Below are 25,518 nucleotides of genomic sequence, written 5' to 3'. Positions count from 1 at the left end.
AATGGAATGGAATGGAATGGAATGGAACGGAAAGGAATGGAATGGAAGGGAATGAAATGGAAGGGAATTTAATCACACCGAATGGAATGGAATGGAATGGAATGGAATGGAATCAACCCGAATGGAATGGAATGCAACGGAATGACATGGAATGGATTCAAACCTAATGGAATTGATTGGAATGGAATCAACTCGAATGGAATGGAATGGAATGGAATGGAATGGCACGGGATGGAATGGTATGGAATAGAATCAAATGGAATTGAATCAACCCGATTGGAGTGGATTGGAATGGAATGTAATTGAATGGAATGGGGTGGAATTGAATCAATCCGATTGGAATGGAATGGAATGGAATGGAGTGGAGGGGAATGAAATGGAATGGAATGGAGTGGAGTGGAATGTAATGGAATGGAATCAACTTGAGTGGAATGGAATGGAATGGAATGGAATGGGATAAAATGGAATGGAAGCAACTCAAATGCAATGGAATGGAATGGAATGGAATGGAATCAACCCGAATGGAATGGAATGGAATGGAATGCAATGGAATGGAATGGAATCAACTCGAATGGAATGGAATGCAATGGAAAGGAATGGAATGGAATCAACCCGAATGGAGTGGAATGGAACGGAATGGAATGGAATGAAAAGGAATGGAATGGAATGCAATCAATCCAAATGGAATGGAATGGACTGGAATCAACCCGAATGGAATGGAGTGAAGTGGAATCAAATCGAATGGAATGGAATGGAATGGAATGGAATGGAATGGAATGGAATGAAATGGGATGTAATCACCTCGAATGGAACGGAATGGAATGGAATGGAATGAAATGGAATAAACCCGAATGGAATGGAATGGAATGGAATGGAATGGAATGGAATGGAATGGAATTGAATCAACCCGAATGGAATGGAAGGGAATGGAATGGAAAGGAAAAAACCCGAATGGAATGGAATGGAATGGAATGGAATGGAATCAACCCGAATGGAATGGAATGGAATGGAATGGAATAAACCGGAATGGATTGGAATGGAATGGAATGGAATGGAATCAGACCGAGTGGAATGGCATGGAGTGGAATGGAATGGAAAGGAATGGAATCAACCCGATTGGAATGGAATGGAATGGAATGGAATGGAATGGAATGGAATCTATCCGAATGGATTGGAATGGAAAGGAATGGAATGGAATGGAATGGAATGGAATGGAATGGAATGGAATCAACCCGCATGGAATGGAATGGAGTGGAACCAACTCGAATGGAATGGAATGGATTGGAATGGAATGGAATCAACCCGAATTCAATTGAATGGAATGGAATGGAATCAACACGAATGGAATGGATTGGAATGGAATGGAATGGAATGGAATGCAATGGAATGGAATCAACCCGAATGGAATGGAATGGAATGGAATGGAATGAAATGGAATGGAATGCAATCAATCCGAATGGAATGGAATGGAATGGAATGCAATGGAATCAACCCGAATGGAATGGAATGAAGTGGAATCAAATCGAGTGCAATGGAATGGAATCGAATGGAATGGAATGGATTCAACCAGAATGGAATGGAAAGGAATGGAATCAACCGGAATGGAATGAAATGGAAAGGAATGGAATGGAATGGAATGGAAAGGAATGGAATGGAATCAACCCGAATGGAATTTAATGGAATGGAATGGAATCAACCAGAATGGAATGGAATCGAATGGAATGGAATGGAATCAACCAGAATGGAATGGAATGGAATGGAATGGAATGGAATCAACCTGAATGGAATGAAATGGAATGGAATTGAATGGAATGGAATCCACCGGAATGGAATGGAATGGAATGGAATGGTATGGAATCAACCCGAATGGAGTCGAATGGAATGGAAAGGAATGGAGTCAACCCGAATGGAATGCAATGGAATGGAATGGAATGGAATGGAATCAACCCGAATGTAATGCAATGCAATGGAATGGAATGGAATGGAATGGAATGGAGTCAACCCGGATGGAATGCAATGGAATGGAATGGAATGAAATGGAATGGAATGGAATCAACCCGAATGGAATGGAATGCAATGGAATGGAATGGAATGGAATCAACCCGAATGGAATGGAATACAATGGAATGGAATGGAATGGAAAGCAATGGAATCAACTCAAATGGAATGGAATGGAATGGAAAGGAATGGAATGAAATGGAATAAACCCGAATGGAATGGAAGGGATTGGAATGGAAAGGAAAAAAACCGAATGGAATGGAATGGAATGGAATGGAATGGAATCAAACCGAATGGAATGGAATGGAATGGAATGGAACGGAGTGGAATGGAATGGAATGGAAGGGAATGAATTGGAAGGGAATTTAATCACACCGAATGGAATGGAATAGAATGGAATGGAATGGAATCAACCCGAATGGAATGGAATGCAATGGAATGACATGGAATGGATTCAACCCGAATGGAATTGTTTGGAATGGAATCAACTCGAATGGAATGGAATGGAATGGAATGGCACGGGATGGAATGGTATGGAATAGAATCGAATGGAATTGAATCAACCCGATTGGAGTGGATTGGAATGGAATGTAATTGAATGGAATGGGGTGGAATTGAATCAATCCGAGTGGAATGGAATGGAATGGAATGGAGAGGAGGGGAATGAAATGGAATGGAATGGAGTGGAGTGGAATGGAATGGAATGGAATCAACCTGAGTGGAATGGAATGGAATGGAATAAACTGGAATGGAAGCAACTCAAATGCAATGCAATGGAATGGAATGGAATGGAATCAACCCGAATGGAATGGAATGGAATGGAATGCAATGGAATGGAATGGAATCAACTCGAATGGAATGGAATGCAATGGAATGGAATGGAATGGAATCAACAACAATGGAGTGGAATGGAACGGAATGGAATGGAATGAAAAGGAATGGAATGGAATGCAATCAATCCAAGTGGAATGGAATGGAATGGAATCAACCCGAATGGAATGGAGTGAAGTGGAATCAAATGGAATGGAATGGAATGGAATGGAATGGAATGGAATGGAATAGAATGGAATGGATTCAACACGAATGGAATGGAATGGAATTCAATTAACCGGAATGGAATGGAATGGAATGGAATCAACCCGAATGGAATTTAAGGGAATGGAATGGAATGCAATGGACTGGAATGGAATCAACCCGAATGGAATGAAATGGAATGGAATAGAATGGAATAAACACGATTGGAATGGAATGGAATGGAATGGAATGCAATCTATCCGAATGGAATGGAATGGAAAGGAATGGAATGGAATGGAATGGAATGGAATCAACTCGCATGGAATGGAATGGAGTGGAATCAACTCGAATGGAATGGAATGGAATGGAATGGAAAGGAATGGAATGGAATCAACCCGAATGGAATTTAATGGAATGGAATGGAATGAAACAGAATGGAATGGAATCAAATGAAATGGAATGGAATCAATCCGATTGGAATGGAATGGAATGGAATCAACCTGAATGGAATGAAATGGAATGGAATTGAATGGAATGGAATCCACCGGAATGGAACGGAATGGAATGGAATGGTATGGAATCAACCCGAATGGAGTCGAATGGTATGGAAAGGAATGGAATCAACCCGAATGGAATGCAATGGAATGGAATGGAATGGAATCAACCCGAATGTAACGGAATGCAATGGAATGGAGTCAACCCGGATGGAATGCAATGGAATGGAATGGAATGAAATGGAATGGAATGGAATCAACCCGAATGGAATGGAATGCAATGGAATGGAATGGAATGGAATCAACTCGAATGGAATAGAATGGAATGGATTGGAATGGAATGGAATGCAATCAACCCGAATGGAATGGAATTCAATGGAATGGAATGGAATGGAAAGGGATGGAATCAACTAGAATGGAATGGAATGGAATGGAATGGAATGGAATGGAATGGAATGGAATGAAATGGAATAAACCCGAATGGAATGGAATGGAATGGAATGAAATCAACCCGAATGGAATGGAAGGGAATGGAATGGAAAGGAAAAAACCCGAATGGAATGGAATGGAATGGATTGGAATGGAATGGAATGGAATCAACCCGAATGGAATGGAATACAATGGAATGGAATGGAATGGAAAGGGATGGAATCAACTCGAATGGAATGGAATGAAATGGAATGGAATGGAATCAATTCTAATTGAATGGAATGCAATGGAATTGAATGGAATGGAATCAACTCGAATGGAATGGAATGGAATGGATTCGAATGGAATGGAATGGAATCAACCCGAATGGAATGGAATACAATGGAATGGAATGGAATGGAAAGGGATGGAATCAACTAGAATGGAATGGAACGGAATGGAATGAAATGGAATAAACCAGAATGGAATGGAATGGAATGGAATGGAATGGAATGAAATCAACCCGAATGGAATGGAAGGGAATGGAATGGAAAGGAAAAAACCGGAATGGAATGGAATGGAATGGAATGGAATGGAATGGAATGGAATGGAATGGAATGGAGTGGAATGAAATGGAATAAACCCGAATGGAATGGAATGGAATGGAATGGAATGGAATGAAATCAACCTGAATGGAATGGAAGGGAATGGAATGGAAAGGAAAAAACCCGAATGGAATGGAATGGAATGGAATGGAATGGAATGAAATGGAATGGAATCAACCGGAATGGAATGGAATGGAATGGAATCAAACCGAGTGGAATGGAATGGAGTGGAATGGAATGGAATGGAATGGAAAGGAATGGAATCAACCCGATTGGAATGGAATGGAATGGAATGGAATGGAATGGAATGGAATGGAATCAAACCGAATGGTATGGAATGGAATGGAATTGAATGGAATGGAATGGAATGGAATAAACCCGAATGAAATTGAATGGAGGGGAATGGAATGAAATGGAAAGGAACCAACCCGAATGGAATGGAATTCAATGGAATGGAATGGAATGGAATGGAATGGAATGCTATGGAATGGAATGGAAAGTAATCAACCCGAATGGAATGGAATGGAATGGAATGGAACGGAATAGAATGGAATGGAATGGAAGGGATTGAAGTGGAAGGGAATTTAATCACACCGAATGGAATGGAATGGAATGGAATGGAATCAACCCGAATGGAATGGAATGCAATGGAATGACATGGAATGGTTTCAACCCGAATGGAATTGATTGGAATGGAATCATCTCGAATGGAATGGAATGGAATGGAATGGCACGGGATGGAATGGTATGGAATAGAATCGAATGGAATTGAATAAACCCGATTGGAGTGGATTGGAATGGAATGTAATTGAATGGAATGGGGTAGAATTGAATCAATCCGAGTGGAATGGAATGGAATGGAATGGAGTGGAGGGGAATGAAATGGAATGGAATGGAGTGGAGTGGAATGGAATGGAATGGAATCAACCTGAGTGGAATGGAATGGAATGGAATGGAATGGAATAAAATGGAATGGAAGCAACTCAAATGCAATGGAATGGAATGGAACGGAATGGAATCAACCCGAATGGAATGGAATGGAATGGAATGCAATGGAATGGAATGGAATCAACTCGAATGGAATGGAATGCAATGGAATGGAATGGAATCGAATCATCACGAATTGAATGGAACGGAATGGAATCAACTCAAATGGAATGGAATGCAATGGAAAGGAATGGAATGGAATCAACCCGAATGGAGTGGAATGGAACGGAATGGAATGGAATGAAAAGGAATGGAATGGAATGCAATCAATCCAAATGGAATGGAATGGAATGGAATCAACCCGAATGGAATGGAGTGAAGTGGAATCAAATGGAATGGAATGGAATGGAATGGAATGGAATGGAATGGAATGGAATGGATTCAACACGAATGGAATGGAATGGAATTCAATTAACCGGAATGGAATGGAATAGAATGGAATGGAATCAACCCGAATGGAATTTAAGGGAATGGAATGGAATGCAATGGACTGGAATGGAATCAACCCGAATGGAATGAAATGGAATGGAATAAACCCGATTGGAATGGAATGGAATGGAATGGAATGCAATCTATCCGAATGGAATGGAATGGAATGGAATGGAATGGAATGGAATGGAATCAACTCGCATGGAATGGAATGGAGTGGAATCAACTCGAATGGAATGGAATGGAATGGAATGGAAAGGAATGGAATGGAATCAACCCGAATGGAATTTAATGGAATGGAATGGAATCAAACAGAATGGAATGGAATCGAATGAAATGGAATGGAATCAATCCGATTGGAAAGGAATGGAATGGAATGGAATGGAATGGAATGGAATGGAATGGAATCAACCTGAATGGAATGAAATGGAATGGAATTGAATGGAATGGAATCCACCGGAATGGAATGGAATGGAATGGAATGGAACGGAATGGAATGGTATGGAATCAACCCGAATGGAGTCAAATGGAATGGAAAGGAATGGAAACAACCCGAATGGAATGCAATGGAATGGAATGGAATGGAATCAACCCGAATGTAACGGAATGCAATGGAATGGAATGGAATGGAATGGAGTCAACCCGGATGGAATGCAATGGAATGGAATGGAATGAAATGGAATGGAATGGAATCAACCCGAATGGAATGGAATGCAATGGAATGGAATGGAATGGAGTCAACTCCAATGGAATAGAATGGAATGGATTGGAATGGAATGGAATGGAATCAACCCGAATGGAATGGAATTCAGTGGAATGGAATGGAATGGAAAGGGATGGAATCAACTAGAATGGAACGGAATGGAATGGAATGGAATGGAATGAAATGGAATAAACCCGAATGGAATGGAATGGAATGGAATGGAATGAAATCAACCCGAATGGAATGGAAGGGAATGGAATGGAAAGGAAAAAACCCGAATGGAATGGAATGGAATGGAATGGAATGCAATGGAATGGAATGGAATCAACTCGAATGGAATGGAATGCAATGGAATGGAATGGAGTCGAATCATCATGAATGGAATGGAACGGAATGGAATCAACTCAAATGGAATGGAATGCAATGGAAAGGAATGGAATGGAATCAACCCGAATGGAGTGGAATGGAACGGAATGGAATGGAATGAAAAGGAATGGAATGGAATGCAATCAATCCAAATGGAATGGAATGGACTGGATTCAACCCGAATGGAATGGAGTGAAGTGGAATCAAATAGAATGGAATGGAATGGAATGGAATGGAATGGAATGAAATGGGATGTAATCACCTCGAATGGAACGGAACGCAATGGAATGGAATGGAACGGAATGGAATGTAATGGAATGAAATGGAATAAACCCGAATGGAATGGAGTGGAATGGAATGGAATGGAATGGAATGGAATGGAATCAACCCGAATGGAATGGAATGGAATGGAATGGAATGGAACGGAATGGAATGGAATCAAACCGAGTGGAATGGCATAGAGTGGAATGGAATGGAAAGGAATGGAATCAACCCGATTGGAATGGAATGGAATGGAATGGAATGGAATGGAATGGAATGGAATGTATCCGAATGGATTGGAATGGAAAGGAATGGAATGGAATGGAATGGAATGGAATCAACCCGCATGGAATGGAATGGAGTGGAACAAACTCGAATGGAATGGAATGGATTGGAATGGAATGGAATCAACCGGAATTCAATGGAATGGAATGGAATGGAATGGAATAAAATGGAATGGAAGCAACTCAAATGCAATGGAATGGAATGGAATGGAATGGAATGGAATGGAATCAACCTGAATGGAATGAAATGGAATGGAATTGAATGGAATGGAATCCACCGGAATGGAATGGAATGGAACGGAATGGAATGGAATCAACCCGAATGGAATGCAATGGAATGGAATGGAAAGTAATCAACCCGAATGGAATGGAATGGAACGGAATGGAATGGAATGGAATGGAATGGAATGGAATGGAAGGGAATGAAATGGAAGGGAATTTAATCACACCGAATGGAATGGAATGGAATAGAATGGACTGGAATGGAATCTATCCGAAAAGTATGGAATGGTAAGGAATGGAATGGAATGGAAGGGAATGGAATAAACACGCATGGAATGAAATGGAGTGGAATCAAGTCGAATGGAATGGAATGGAATGGAATGGAATGGAAAGGAATGGAATGGAAGGGAATGAAATGGAAGGGAATTTAATCACACCGAATGGAATGGAATGGAATGGAATGGAATGGAATCAACCCAAATGGAATGGAATGCAACGGAATGACATGGAATGGATTCAAACCTAATGGAATTGATTGGAATGGAATCAACTCGAATGGAATGGAATGGAATGGAATGGAATGGCACGGGATGGAATGGTATGGAATAGAATCGAATGGAATTGAATCAACCCGATTGGAGTGGATTGGAATGGAATGTAATTGAATGGAATGGGGTGGAATTGAATGAATCCGAGTGGAATGGAATGGAATGGAATGGAGTGGAGGGGAATGAAATGGAATGGAATGGAGTGGAGTGGAATGTAATGGAATGGAATCAACTTGAGTGGAATGGAATGGAATGGAATGGAATGGAATGGAATAAAATGGAAAGGAAGCAACTCAAATGCAATGGAATGGAATGGAATGGAATGGAATCAACCCGAATGGAATGGAATGCAATGGAATGGAATGGAATCAACTCGAATGGAATGGAATGCAATGGAAAGGAATGGAATGGAATCAACCCGAATGGAGTGGAATGGAACGGAATGGAATGGAATGAAAAGGAATGGAATGGAATGCAATCAATCCAAATGGAATGGAATGGACTGGAATCAACCCGAATGGAATGGAGTGAAGTGGAATCAAATGGAATGGAATGGAATGGAATGTAATCACCTCGAATGGAACGGAATGGAATGGAATGGAATGAAATGGAATAAACCGGAATGGAATGGAATGGAATGGAATGGAATGGAATGGAATCAACCCGAATGGAATGGAAGGGAATGGAATGGAAAGGAAAAAACCCGAATGGAATGGAATGGAATGGAATGGAATCAACCCGAATGGAATGGAATGGAATGGAATGGAATAAACCGGAATGGAATGGAATGGAATGGAATGGAATGGAATGGAATGGAATGGAATGGAATCAGACCGAGTGGAATGGCATGGAGTGGAATGGAATGGAAAGGAATGGAATCAACCCGATTGGAATGGAATGGAATGGAATGGAATGGAATGGAATGGAATCTATCCGAATGGATTGGAATGGAAAGGAATGGAATGGAATGGAATGGAATGGAATGGAATGGAATCAACCCGCATGGAATGGAATGGAGTGGAACCAACTCGAATGGAATGGAATGGATTGGAATGGAATGGAATCAACCCGAATTCAATGGAATGGAATGGAATGGAATCAACACGAATGGAATGGATTGGAATGGAATGGAATGGAATGGAATGCAATGGAATGGAATCAACCCGAATGGAATGGAATGGAATGGAATGGAATGAAATGGAATGGAATGCAATCAATCCGAATGGAATGGAATGGAATGGAATGCAATGGAATCAACCCGAATGGAATGGAATGAAGTGGAATCAAATCGAGTGCAATGGAATGGAATCGAATGGAATGGAATGGATTCAACCAGAATGGAATGGAAAGGAATGGAATCAACCGGAATGGAATGAAATGGAAAGGAATGGAATGGAATGGAATGGAAAGGAATGGAATGGAATCAACCCGAATGGAATTTAATGGAATGGAATGGAATCAACCAGAATGGAATGGAATCGAATGGAATGGAATGGAATCAACCCGAATGGAATGGAATGGAATGGAATGGAATGGAATGGAATCAACCTGAATGGAATGAATTGGAATGGAATTGAATGGAATGGAATCCACCGGAATGGAATGGAATGGAATGGAATGGTATGGAATCAACCCGAATGGAGTCGAATGGAATGGAAAGGAATGGAGTCAACCCGAATGGAATGCAATGGAATGGAATGGAATGGAATGGAATCAACCCGAATGTAATGCAATGCAATGGAATGGAATGGAATGGAATGGAGTCAACCCGGATGGAATGCAATGGAATGGAATGGAATGAAGTGGAATGGAATGGAATCAACCCGAATGGAATGGAATGCAATGGAATGGAATGGAATGGAATCAACCCGAATGGAATGGAATACAATGGAATGGAATGGAATGGAAAGCAATGGAATCAACTCAAATGGAATGGAATGGAATGGAAAGGAATGGAATGAAATGGAATAAACCCGAATGGAATGGAAGGGATTGGAATGGAAAGGAAAAAAACCGAATGGAATGGAATGGAATGGAATGGAATCAAACCGAATGGAATGGAATGGAATGGAATGGAACGGAATGGAATGGAATGGAATGGAAGGGAATGAATTGGAAGGGAATTTAATCACACCGAATGGAATGGAATAGAATGGAATGGAATGGAATCAACCCGAATGGAATGGAATGCAATGGAATGACATGGAATGGATTCAACCCGAATGGAATTGTTTGGAATGGAATCAACTCGAATGGAATGGAATGGAATGGAATGGCACGGGATGGAATGGTATGGAATAGAATCGAATGGAATTGAATCAAACCGATTGGAGTGGATTGGAATGGAATGTAATTGAATGGAATGGGGTGGAATTGAATCAATCCGAGTGGAATGGAATGGAATGGAATGGAGAGGAGGGGAATCAAATGGAATGGAATGGAGTGGAGTGGAATGGAATGGAATGGAATCAACCTGAGTGGAATGGAATGGAATGGAATAAACTGGAATGGAAGCAACTCAAATGCAATGCAATGGAATGGAATGGAATGGAATCAACCCGAATGGAATGGAATGGAATGGAATGCAATGGAATGGAATGGAATCAACTCGAATGGAATGGAATGCAATGGAATGGAATGGAATGGAATCAACAACAATGGCGTGGAATGGAACGGAATGGAATGGAATGAAAAGGAATGGAATGGAATGCAATCAATCCAAATGGAATGGAATGGAATGGAATCAACCCGAATGGAATGGAGTGAAGTGGAATCAAATGGAATGGAATGGAATGGAATGGAATGGAATGGAATGGAATGGAATAGAATGGAATGGATTCAACACGAATGGAATGGAATGGAATTCAATTAACCGGAATGGAATGGAATGGAATGGAATCAACACGAATGGAATTTATGGGAATGGAATGGAATGCAATGGACTGGAATGGAATCAACCCGAATGGAATGAAATGGAATGGAATAGAATGGAATAAACACGATTGGAATGGAATGGAATGGAATGGAATGCAATCTATCCGAATGGAATGGAATGGAAAGGAATGGAATGGAATGGAATCAACTCGCATGGAATGGAATGGAGTGGAATCAACTCGAATGGAATGGAATGGAATGGAATGGAAAGGAATGGAATGGAATCAACCCGAATGGAATTTAATGGAATGGAATGGAATCAAACAGAATGGAATGGAATCAAATGAAATGGAATGGAATCAATCCGATTGGAATGGAATGGAATGGAATCAACCTGAATGGAATGAAATGGAATGGAATTGAATGGAATGGAATCCACCGGAATGGAACGGAATGGAATGGAATGGTATGGAATCAACCCGAATGGAGTCGAATGGTATGGAAAGGAATGGAATCAACCCGAATGGAATGCAATGGAATGGAATGGAATGGAATCAACCCGAATGTAATGGAATGCAATGGAATGGAATGGAATGGAATGGAGTCAACCCGGATGGAATGCAATGGAATGGAATGGAATGAAATGGAATGGAATGGAATCAACCCGAATGGAATGGAATGCAATGGAATGGAATGGAATGGAATCAACTCGAATGGAATAGAATGGAATGGATTGGAATGGAATGGAATGCAATCAACCCGAATGGAATGGAATTCAATGGAATGGAATGGAATGGAAAGGGATGGAATCAACTAGAATGGAATGGAATGGAATGGAATGGAATGGAATGAAATGGAATAAACCCGAATGGAATGGAATGGAATGGAATGAAATCAACCCGAATGGAATGGAAGGGAATGGAATGGAAAGGAAAAAACCCGAATGGAATGGAATGGAATGGAATGGAATGGAATCAACCCGAATGGAATGGGATACAATGGAATGGAATGGAATGGAAAGGGATGGAATCAACTGGAATGGAATGGAATGGAATGGAATGAAATGGAATAAACCAGAATGGAATGGAATGGAATGGAATGGAATGGAATGAAATCAACCCGAATGGAATGGAAGGGAATGGAATGGAAAGGAAAAAACCGGAATGGAATGGAATGGAATGGAATGGAATGGAATGGAATGGAATGGAATGGAATGGAATGGAATAAACCCGAATGGAATGGAATGGAATGGAATGGAATGGAATGAAATCAACCTGAATGGAATGGAAGGGAATGGAATGGAAAGGAAAAAACCCGAATGGAATGGAATGGAATGGAATGGAATGGAATGAAATGGAATGGAATCAACCGGAATGGAATGGAATGGAATGGAATCAAACCGAGTGGAATGGAATGGAGTGGAATGGAATGGAATGGAACGGAAAGGAATGGAATCAACCCGATTGGAATGGAATGGAATGGAATGGAATGGAATGGAATGGAATGGAATCAAACCGAATGGTATGCAATGGAATGGAATTGAATGGAATGGAATGGAATGGAATAAACCCGAATGAAATTGAATGGAGGGGAATGGAATGAAATGGAAAGGAACCAACCCGAATGGAATGGAATTCAATGGAATGGAATGGAATGGAATGGAATGGAATGGAATGGAATGGAATGCTATGGAATGGAATGGAAAGTAATCAACCCGAATGGAATGGAATGGAATGGAACGGAATGGAATGGAATGGAATGGAAGGGATTGAAATGGAAGGGAATTTAATCACACCGAATGGAATGGAATGGAATGGAATGGAATCAACCCGAATGGAATGGAATGCAATGGAATGACATGGAATGGATTCAACCCGAATGGAATTGATTGGAATGGAATCAACTCGAATGGAATGGAATGGAATGGAATGGCACGGGATGGAATGGTATGGAATAGAATCGAATGGAATTGAATCAACCCGATTGGAGTGGATTGGAATGGAATGTAATTGAATGGAATGGGGTAGAATTGAATCAATCCGAGTGGAATGGAATGGAATGGAATGGAGTGGAGGGGAATGAAATGGAATGGAATGGAGTGGAGTGGAATGGAATGGAATGGAATCAACCTGAGTGGAATGGAATGGAATGGAATGGAATGGAATAAAATGGAATGGAAGCAACTCAAATGCAATGGAATGGAATGGAATGGAATCGAATCAACCCGAATGGAATGGAATGGAATGGAATGCAATGGAATGGAATGGAATCAACTCGAATGGAATGGAATGCAATGGAATGGAATGGAATCGAATCATCACGAATGGAATGGAACGGAATGGAATCAACTCAAATGGAATGGAATGCAATGGAAAGGAATGGAATGGAATCAACCCGAATGGAGTGGAATGGAATGGAATGGAATGGAAGCAACCCGAATGGAATGGAATGGAATCGAATGGAATGGAATGGAATGGAATCAACCGGAATGGAATGGAATGGAATGGAATGGAAGGGAATGGAATCAAACAGAATGGAATGGAATGGAGTGGAATGGAATGGAAAGGAATGGAATGGAATGGAATGGAATGGAATCAACTCAAATGGAGGGGAATGCAATGGAAAGGAATGGAATGGAATCAACACGAATGGAGTGGAATGGAACGGAATGGAATGGAATGAAAAGGAATGGAATGGAATGCAATCAATCCAAATGGAATGGAATGGAATGGAATAAACCCGAATGGAATGGAGTGAAGTGGAATCAAATGGAATGGAATGGAATGGAATGGAATGGAATGGAATGCAATGGAATGGATTCAACACGAATGGAATGGAATGGAATTCAATTAACCGGAATGGAATGGAATGGAATGGAATGGAATCAACCCGAATGGAATTTAAGGGAATGGAATGGAATGCAATGGACTGGAATGGAATCAACCCGAATGGAATGAAATGGAATGGAATAAACCCGATTGGAATGGAATGGAATGGAATGGAATGCAATCTATCCGAATGGAATGGAATGGAATGGAATGGAATGGAATGGAATGGAATGGAATCAACTCGCATGGAATGGAATGGAGTGGAATCAACTCGAATGGAATGGAATGGAATGGAATGGAAAGGAATGGAATGGAATCAACCCGAATGGAATTTAATGGAATGGAATGGAATCAAACAGAATGGAATGGAATCGAATGAAATGGAATGGAATCAATCCGATTGGAATGGAATGGAATGGAATGGAATGGAATGGAATGGAATCAACCTGAATGGAATGAAATGGAATGGAATTGAATGGAATGGAATCCACCGGAATGGAATGGAATGGAATGGAATGGAACGGAATGGAATGGTATGGAATCAACCCGAATGGAGTCAAATGGAATGGAAAGGAATGGAAACAACCCGAATGGAATGCAATGGAATGGAATGGAATGGAATCAACCCGAATGTAACGGAATGCAATGGAATGGAATGGAATGGAATGGAGTCAACCCGGATGGAATGCAATGGAATGGAATGGAATGAAATGGAATGGAATGGAATCAACCCGAATGGAATGGAATGCAATGGAATGGAATGGAATGGAATCAACTCGAATGGAATAGAATGGAATGGATTGGAATGGAATGGAATGGAATCAACCCGAATGGAATGGAATTCAGTGGAATGGAATGGAATGGAAAGGGATGGAATCAACTAGAATGGAACGGAATGGAATGGAATGGAATGGAATGAAATGGAATAAACCCGAATGGAATGGAATGGAATGGAATGGAATGAAATCAACCCGAATGGAATGGAAGGGAATGGAATGGAAAGGAAAAAACCCGAATGGAATGGAATGGAATGGAATGGAATGGAATGCAATGGAATGGAATGGAATCAACTCGAATGGAATGGAATGCAATGGAATGGAATGGAGTCGAATCATCATGAATGGAATGGAACGGAATGGAATCAACTCAAATGGAATGGAATGCAATGGAAAGGAATGGAATGGAATCAACCCGAATGGAGTGGAATGGAACGGAATGGAATGGAATGAAAAGGAATGGAATGGAATGCAATCAATCCAAATGGAATGGAATGGACTGGATTCAACCCGAATGGAATGGAGTGAAGTGGAATCAAATCGAATGGAATGGAATGGAATGGAATGGAATGGAATGGAATGGAATGGAATGAAATGGGATGTAATCACCTCGAATGGAACGGAACGCAATGGAATGGAATGGAACGGAATGGAATGTAATGGAATGAAATGGAATAAACCCGAATGGAATGGAGTGGAATGGAATGGAATGGAATGGAATGGAATGGAATCAACCCGAATGGAATGGAATGGAATGGAATGGAATGGAATGGAATGGAATGGAATCAAACCGAGTGGAATGGCATAGAGTGGAATGGAATGGAAAGGAATGGAATCAACCCGATTGGAATGGAATGGAATGGAATGGAATGGAATGGAATGGAATGTATCCGAATGGATTGGAATGGAAAGGAATGGAATGGAATGGAATGGAATGGAAAGGAATGGAATCAACCCGCATGGAATGGAATGGAGTGGAACCAACTCGAATGGAATGGAATGGATTGGAATGGAATGGAATCAACCCGAATTCAATGGAATGGAATGGAATGGAATCAACACGAATGGAATGGATTGGAATGGAATGGAATGGAATGGAATGGAATGGAATGGAATCAACCCGAATGGAATGGAATGGAATGGAATGGAATGGAATGAAATGGAATGGAATGCAATCAATCCGAATGGAATGGAATGGAATGGAATGCAATGGAATCAACCCGAATGGAATGGAATGAAGTGGAATCAAATCGAGTGCAATGGAATGGAATCGAATGGAATGGAATGGATTCAACCAGAATGGAATGGAAAGGAATGGAGTCAACCGGTATGGAATGAAATGGAAAGGAATGGAATGGAATGGAATGGAAAGGAATGGAATGGAATCAACCCGAATGGAATTTAATGGAATGGAATGGAATCAACCAGAATGGAATGGAATCGAATGGAATGGAATGGAACCAACCCGAATGGAATGGAATGGAATGGAATGGAATGGAATCAACCTGAATGGAATGAAATGGAATGGAATTGAATGGAATGGAATCCACCGGAATGGAATGGAATGGAATGGAATGGAATGGAATGGAATGGTATGGAATCAACCCGAATGGAGTCGAATGGAATGGAAAGGAATGGAATCAACCCGAATGGAATGCAATGGAATGGAATGGAATGGAATGGAATCAACCCGAATGTAATGGAATGCAATGGAATGGAATGGAATGGAATGGAGTCAACCCGGATGGAATGCAATGGAATGGAATGGAATGAAATGGAATGGAATGGAATCAACCCGAATGGAATGGAATGCAATGGAATGGAATGGAATGGAAAGGGATGGAATCAACTCGAATGGAATGGAATGGAATGGAATGAAATGGAATAAACGCGAATGGAATGGAATGGAATGGAATGGAATGGAAAGAAATCAACCCGAATGGAATGGAAGGGAACGGAATGGAAAGGAAAAAACCCGAATGGAATGGAATGGAATGGAATGGAATGGAATGGAAGGGAATGAAATGGAAGGGAATTTAATCACACCGAATGGAATGGAATGGAATGGAATGGAATCAACCCGAATGGAATGGAATGCAATGGAATGACATGGAATGGATTCAACCCGAATGGAATTGATTGGAATGGAATCAACTCGAATGGAATGGAATGGAATGGAATGGAATGGCACGGGATGGAATGGTATGGAATAGAATTGAATGGAATTGAATCAACCCGATTGGAGTGGATTGGAATGGAATGTAATTGAATGGAATGGGGTGGAATTGAATCAATCCGAGTGGAATGGAATGGAATGGAATGGAGTGGAGGGGAATGAAATGGAATGGAATGGAGTGGAGTGGAATGGAATGGAATGGAATCAACCTGAGTGGAATGGAATGGAATGGAATGGAATGGAATGGAATGGAATGGAATAAACCCGAATGAAATGGAATGGAGTGGAATGGAATGGAATGGAATGGAAAGGAACCAACCCGAATGGAATGGAATGGAATGGAATGGAATGGAATGGAATGGAATGGAATGCAATGGAATCATCCCGAATGGAATGGAATGGAACGGAATGGAATGGAATCAACCCGAATGGAATGCAATGGAATGGAATGGAAAGTAATCAACCCGAATGGAATGGAATGAAACGGAATGGAATGGAATGGAATGGAATGGAATGGAAGGGAATGAAATGGAAGGGAATTTAATCACACCGAATGGAATGGAATGGAATAGAATGGACTGGAATGGAATCTATCCGAAAGGTATGGAATGGTAAGGAATGGAATGGAATGGAAGGGAATGGAATAAACACGCATGTAATGAAATGGAGTGGAATCAACTCGAATGGAATGGAATGGAATGGAATGGAATGGAAAGGAATGGAATGGAAGGGAATGAAATGGAAGGGAATTTAATCACACCGAATGGAATGGAATGGAATGGAATGGAATGGAATCAACCCGAATGGAATGGAATGCAACGGAATGACATGGAATGGATTCAAACCTAATGGAATTGATTGGAATGGAATCAACTCGAATGGAATGGAATGGAATGGAATGGAATGGCACGTGATGGAATGGTATGGAATAGAATCGAATGGAATTGAATCAACCCGATTGGAGTGGATTGGAATGGAATGTAATTGAATGGAATGGGGTGGAATTGAATGAATCCGAGTGGAATGGAATGGAATGGAATGGAGTGGAGGGGAATGAAATGGAATGGAATGGAGTGGAGTGGAATGTAATGGAATGGAATCAACTTGAGTGGAATGGAATGGAATGGAATGGAATGGAATAAAATGGAATGGAAGCAACTCAAATGCAATGGAATGGAATGGAATGGAATGGAATCAACCCGAATGGAATGGAATGGAATGGAATGCAATGGAATGGAATGGAATCAACTCGAATGGAATGGAATGCAATGGAAAGGAATGGAATGGAATCAACCCGAATGGAGTGGAATGGTACGGAATGGAATGGAATGAAAAGGAATGGAATGGAATGCAATCAATCCAAATGGAATGGAATGGACTGGAATCAACCCGAATGGAATGGAGTGAAGTGGAATCAAATCGAATGGAATGGAATGGAATGGAATGGAATGGAATGGAATGGAATGGAATGAAATGGGATGTAATCACCTCGAATGGAACGGAATGGAATGGAATGGAATGAAATGGAATAAACCCGAATGGAATGGAATGGAATGGAATGGAATGGAATGGAATGGAATCAACCCGAATGGAATGGAAGGGAATGGAATGGAAAGGAAAAAACCCGAATGGAATGGAATGGAATGGAATGGAATCAACCCGAATGGAATGGAATGGAATGGAATGGAATAAACCGGAATGGAATGGAATGGAATGGAATGGAATGGAATGGAATGGAATGGAATGGAATCAGACCGAGTGGAATGGCATGGAGTGGAATGGAATGGAAAGGAATGGAATCAACCCGATTGGAATGGAATGGAATGGAATGGAATGGAATGGAATGGAATGGAATCTATCCGAATGGATTGGAATGGAAAGGAATGGAATGGAATGGAATGGAATGGAATGGAATGGAATCAACCCGCATGGAATGGAATGGAGTGGAACCAACTCGAATGGAATGGAATGGATTGGAATGGAATGGAATCAACCCGAATTCAATGGAATGGAATGGAATGGAATCAACACGAATGGAATGGATTGGAATGGAATGGAATGGAATGGAATGGAATGGAATCAACCCGAATGGAATGGAATGGAATGGAATGGAATGAAATGGAATGGAATGCAATCAATCCGAATGGAATGGAATGGAATGGAATGCAATGGAATCAACCCGAATGGAATGTAATGAAGTGGAATCAAATCGAGTGCAATGGAATGGAATCGAATGGAATGGAATGGATTCAACCAGAATGGAATGGAAAGGAATGGAATCAACCGGAATGGAATGAAATGGAAAGGAATGGAATGGAATGGAATGGAAAGGAATGGAATGGAATCAACCCGAATGGAATTTAATGGAATGGAATGGAATCAACCAGAATGGAATGGAATCGAATGGAATGGAACGGAATGGAATGGTATGGAATCAACCCGAATGGAGTCAAATGGAATGGAAAGGAATGGAAACAACCCGAATGGAATGCAATGGAATGGAATGGAATGGAATCAACCCGAATGTAACGGAATGCAATGGAATGGAATGGAATGGAATGGAGTCAACACGGATGGAATGCAATGGAATGGAATGGAATGAAATGGAATGGAATGGAATCAACCCGAATGGAATGGAATGCAATGGAATGGAATGGAATGGAATCAACTCGAATGGAATAGAATGGAATGGATTGGTATGGAATGGAATGGAATCAACCCGAATGGAATGGAATTCAGTGGAATGGAATGGAATGGAAAGGGATGGAATCAACTAGAATGGAACGGAATGGAATGGAATGGAATGGAATGAAATGGAATAAACCCGAATGGAATGGAATGGAATGGAATGGAATGAAATCAACCCGAATGGAATGGAAGGGAATGGAATGGAAAGGAAAAAACCCGAATGGAATGGAATGGAATGGAATGGAATGGAATGCAATGGAATGGAATGGAATCATCTCGAATGGAATGGAATGCAATGGAATGGAATGGAGTCGAATCATCATGAATGGAATGGAACGGAATGGAATCAACTCAAATGGAATGGAATGCAATGGAAAGGAATGGAATGGAATCAACCCGAAAGGAGTGGAATGGAACGGAATGGAATGGAATGAAAAGGAATGGAATGGAATGCAATCAATCCAAATGGAATGGAATGGACTGGATTCAACCCGAATGGAATGGAGTGAAGTGGAATCAAATCGAATGGAATGGAATGGAATGGAATGGAATGGAATGGAATGGAATGAAATGGGATGTAATCACCTCGAATGGAACAGAACGCAATGGAATGGAATGGAACGGAATGGAATGTAATGGAATGAAATGGAATAAACCCGAATGGAATGGAGTGGAATGGAATGGAATGGAATGGAATGCAATGGAATGAACCCGAATGGAATGGAATGGAATGGAATGGAATGGAATGGAATGGAATCAAACCGAGTGGAATGGCATAGAGTGGAATGGAATGGAAAGGAATGGAATCAACCCGATTGGAATGGAATGGAATGGAATGGAATGGAATGGAATGGAATGGAATGGAATGTATCCGAATGGATTGGAATGGAAAGGAATGGAATGGAATGGAATGGAATGGAATGGAATGGAATGGAATCAACCCGCATGGAATGGAATGGAGTGGAACCAACTCGAATGGAATGGAATGGATTGGAATGGAATGGAATCAACCCGAATTCAATGGAATGGAATGGAATGGAATCAACACGAATGGAATGGATTGGAATGGAATGGAATGGAATGGAATGGAATCAACCCGAATGGAATGGAATGGAATGGAATGGAATGAAATGGAATGGAATGCAATCAATCCGAATGGAATGGAATGGAATGGAATGCAATGGAATCAACCCGAATGGAATGGAATGAAGTGGAATCAAATCGAGTGCAATGGAATGGAATCGAATGGAATGGAATGGATTCAACCAGAATGGAATGGAAAGGAATGGAATCAACCGGAATGGAATGAAATGGAAAGGAATGGAATGGAATGGAATGGAAAGGAATGGAATGGAATCAACCCGAATGGAATTTAATGGAATGGAATGGAATCAACCAGAATGGAATGGAATCGAATGGAATGGAATGGAATCAACCCGAATGGAATGGAATGGAATGGAATGGAATGGAATGGAATGGAATCAACCTGAATGGAATGAAATGGAATGGAATTGAATGGAATGGAATCCACCAGAATGGAATGGAATGGAATGGAATGGAATGGAATGGAATGGTATGGAATCAAGCCGAATGGAGTCGAATGGAATGGAAAGGAATGGAATCAACCCGAATGGAATGCAATGGAATGGAATGGAATGGAAAGGAATCAACCCGAATGTAATGGAATGCAATGGAATGGAATGGAATGGAATGGAGTCAACCCGGATGGAATGCAATGGAATGGAATGGAATGAAATGGAATGGAATGGAATCAACCCGAATGGAATGGAATGCAATGGAATGGAATGGAATGGAATCAACTCGAATGGAATAGAATGGAATGGATTGGAATGGAATGGAATGGAATCAACCCGAATGGAATGGAATACAATGGAATGGAATGGAATGGAAAGGGATGGAATCAACTCGAATGGAATGGAATGGAATGGAATGGAATGGAATGAAATGTAATAAACCCGAATGGAATGCAATGGAATGGAATGGAATGGAATGGAATCAACCCGAATGGAATGGCATGGAATGGAATGCAATGGAATGGAATGGAATCAACTCGAATGGAATGGAATGCAATGGAATGGAATGGAATCGAATCATCACGAATGGAATGAAACGGAATGGAATCAACTCAAATGGAGGGGAATGCAATGGAAAGGAATGGAATGGAATCAACACGAATGGAGTGGAATGGAACGGAATGGAATGGAATGAAAAGGAATGGAATGGAATGCAATCAATCCAAATGGAATGGAATGGAATGGAATCAACCCGAATGGAATGGAGTGAAGTGGAATCAAATCGAATGGAATGGAATGGAATGGAATGGATTCAACCCGAATGGAATGGAATGGAATTAAATTAACCGAAATGGAATGGAATGGAATGGAATGGAATGGAATGGAATCAACCCGAATGGAATTTAATGGAATGGAATGGAATGGAATGGAATCAACCTGAATGGAATGGAATTGAATGGAATGGAATGGAATAAACCCGAGTTGGATGGAATGGAATGGAATGGAATGCAATCAATCCGAATGGAATGGAATGGAATGGAATGCAATGGAATCAACCCGAATGGAATGGAATGAAGTGGAATCAAATCGAGTGCAATGGAATGGAATCGAATGGAATGGAATGGATTCAACCAGAATGGAATGGAAAGGAATGGAGTCAACCGGTATGGAATGAAATGGAAAGGAATGGAATGGAATGGAATGGAAAGGAATGGAATGGAATCAACCCGAATGGAATTTAATGGAATGGAATGGAATCAACCAGAATGGAATGGAATGGAATGGAATGGAATGGAATCAACCCGAATGGAATGGAATGGAATGGAATGGAATGGAATCAACCTGAATGGAATGAAATGGAATGGAATTGAATGGAATGGAATCCACCGGAATGGAATGGAATGGAATGGAATGGAATGGAATGGAATGGAATCAACCCGAATGGAGTCGAATGGAATGGAAAGGAATGGAATCAACCCGAATGGAATGCAATGGAATGGAATGGAATGGAATGGAATCAACCCGAATGTAATGGAATGCAATGGAATGGAATGGAATGGAATGGAGTCAACCCGGATGGAATGCAATGGAATGGAATGGAATGAAATGGAATGGAATGGAATCAACCCGAATGGAATGGAATGCAATGGAATGGAATGGAATGGAAAGGGATGGAATCAACTCGAATGGAATGGAATGGAATGGAATGAAATGGAATAAACGCGAATGGAATGGAATGGAATGGAATGGAATGGAATGGAATGGAATGAAATCAACCCGAATGGAATGGAAGGGAATGGAATGGAAAGGAAAAAACCCGAATGGAATGGAATGGAATGGAATGGAATGGAATGGAATGGAATCAAACCGAATGGAATGGAATGGAATGGAATGGAACGGAATGGAATGGAATGGAATGGAAGGGAATGAAATGGAAGGGAATTTAATCACACCGAATGGAATGGAATGGAATGGAATGGAATGGAATGGAATCAACCCGAATGGAATGGAATGCAATGGAATGACATGGAATGGATTCAACCCGAATGGAATTGATTGGAATGGAATCAACTCGAATGGAATGGAATGGAATGGAATGGCACGGGATGGAATGGTATGGAATAGAATTGAATGGAATTGAATCAACCCGATTGGAGTGGATTGGAATGGAATGTAATTGAATGGAATGGGGTGGAATTGAATCAATCCGAGTGGAATGGAATGGAATGGAATGGAGTGGAGGGGAATGAAATGGAATGGAATGGAGTGGAGTGGAATGGAATGGAATGGAATCAACCTGAGTGGAATGGAATGGAATGGAATGGAATGGAATGGAATGGAATGGAATAAACCCGAATGAAATGGAATGGAGTTGAATGGAATGGAATGGAATGGAAAGGAACCAACCCGAATGGAATGGAATCGAATGGAATGGAATGGAATGGAATGGAATGCAATGGAATCATCCCGAATGGAATGAAATGGAACGGAATGGAATGGAATCAACCCGAATGGAATGCAATGGAATGGAATGGAAAGTAATCAACCCGAATGGAATGGAATGGAACGGAATGGAATGGAATGGAATGGAATGGAATGGAATGGAAGGGAATGAAATGGAAGGGAATTTAATCACACCGAATGGAATGGAATGGAATAGAATGGACTGGAATGGAATCTATCCGAAAGGTATGGAAAGGTAAGGAATGGAATGGAATGGAAGGGAATGGAATAAACACGCATGGAATGAAATGGAGTGGAATCAAGTCGAATGGAATGGAATGGAATGGAATGGAACGGAAAGGAATGGAATGGAAGGGAATGAAATGGAAGGGAATTTAATCACACCGAATGGAATGGAATGGAATGGAATGGAATGGAATCAACCCGAATGGAATGGAATGCAACGGAATGACATGGAATGGATTCAAACCTAATGGAATTGATTGGAATGGAATCAACTCGAATGGAATGGAATGGAATGGAATGGAATGGCACGGGATGGAATGGTATGGAATAGAATCAAATGGAATTGAATCAACCCGATTGGAGTGGATTGGAATGGAATGTAATTGAATGGAATGGGGTGGAATTGAATCAATCCGAGTGGAATGGAATGGAATGGAATGGAGTGGAGGGGAATGAAATGGAATGGAATGGAGTGGAGAGGAATGTAATGGAATGGAATCAACTTGAGTGGAATGGAATGGAATGGAATGGGATAAAATGGAATGGAAGCAACTCAAATGCAATGGAATGGAATGGAATGGAATGGAATCAACCCGAATGGAATGGAATGGAATGGAATGCAATGGAATGGAATGGAATCAACTCGAATGGAATGGAATGCAATGGAAAGGAATGGAATGGAATCAACCCGAATGGAGTGGAATGGAACGGAATGGAATGGAATGAAAAGGAATGGAATGGAATGCAATCAATCCAAATGGAATGGAATGGACTGGAATCAACCCGAATGGAATGGAGTGAAGTGGAATCAAATCGAATGGAATGGAATGGAATGGAATGGAATGGAATGGAATGGAATGGAATGGAATGAAATGGGATGTAATCACCTCGAATGGAACGGAATGGAATGGAATGGAATGAAATGGAATAAACCCGAATGGAATGGAATGGAATGGAATGGAATGGAATGGAATGGAATGGAATCAACCCGAATGGAATGGAAGGGAATGGAATGGAAAGGAAAAAACCCGAATGGAATGGAATGGAATGGAATGGAATCAACCCGAATGGAATGGAATGGAATGGAATGGAATAAACCGGAATGGAATGGAATGGAATGGAATGGAATGGAATGGAATGGAATCAGACCGAGTGGAATGGCATGGAGTGGAATGGAATGGAAAGGAATGGAATCAACCCGATTGGAATGGAATGGAATGGAATGGAATGGAATGGAATGGAATCTATCCGAATGGATTGGAATGGAAAGGAATGGAATGGAATGGAATGGAATGGAATGGAATGGAATGGAATCAACCCGCATGGAATGGAATGGAGTGGAACCAACTCGAATGGAATGGAATGGATTGGAATGGAATGGAATCAACCCGAATTCAATGGAATGGAATGGAATGGAATCAACACGAATGGAATGGATTGGAATGGAATGGAATGGAATGGAATGCAATGGAATGGAATCAACCCGAATGGAATGGAATGGAATGGAATGGAATGAAATGGAATGGAATGCAATCAATCCGAATGGAATGGAATGGAATGGAATGCAATGGAATCAACCCGAATGGAATGGAATGAAGTGGAATCAAATCGAGTGCAATGGAATGGAATCGAAT

The sequence above is a fragment of the Pan troglodytes genome, chromosome 14 (genome assembly GCF_028858775.2).
Source record: "Pan troglodytes isolate AG18354 chromosome 14, NHGRI_mPanTro3-v2.0_pri, whole genome shotgun sequence".
Lineage (NCBI taxonomy): Eukaryota > Metazoa > Chordata > Mammalia > Primates > Hominidae > Pan > Pan troglodytes.
The sequence above is the reverse complement of the archived record's forward strand: the minus strand, read 5'-3'. Positions refer to the sequence as shown.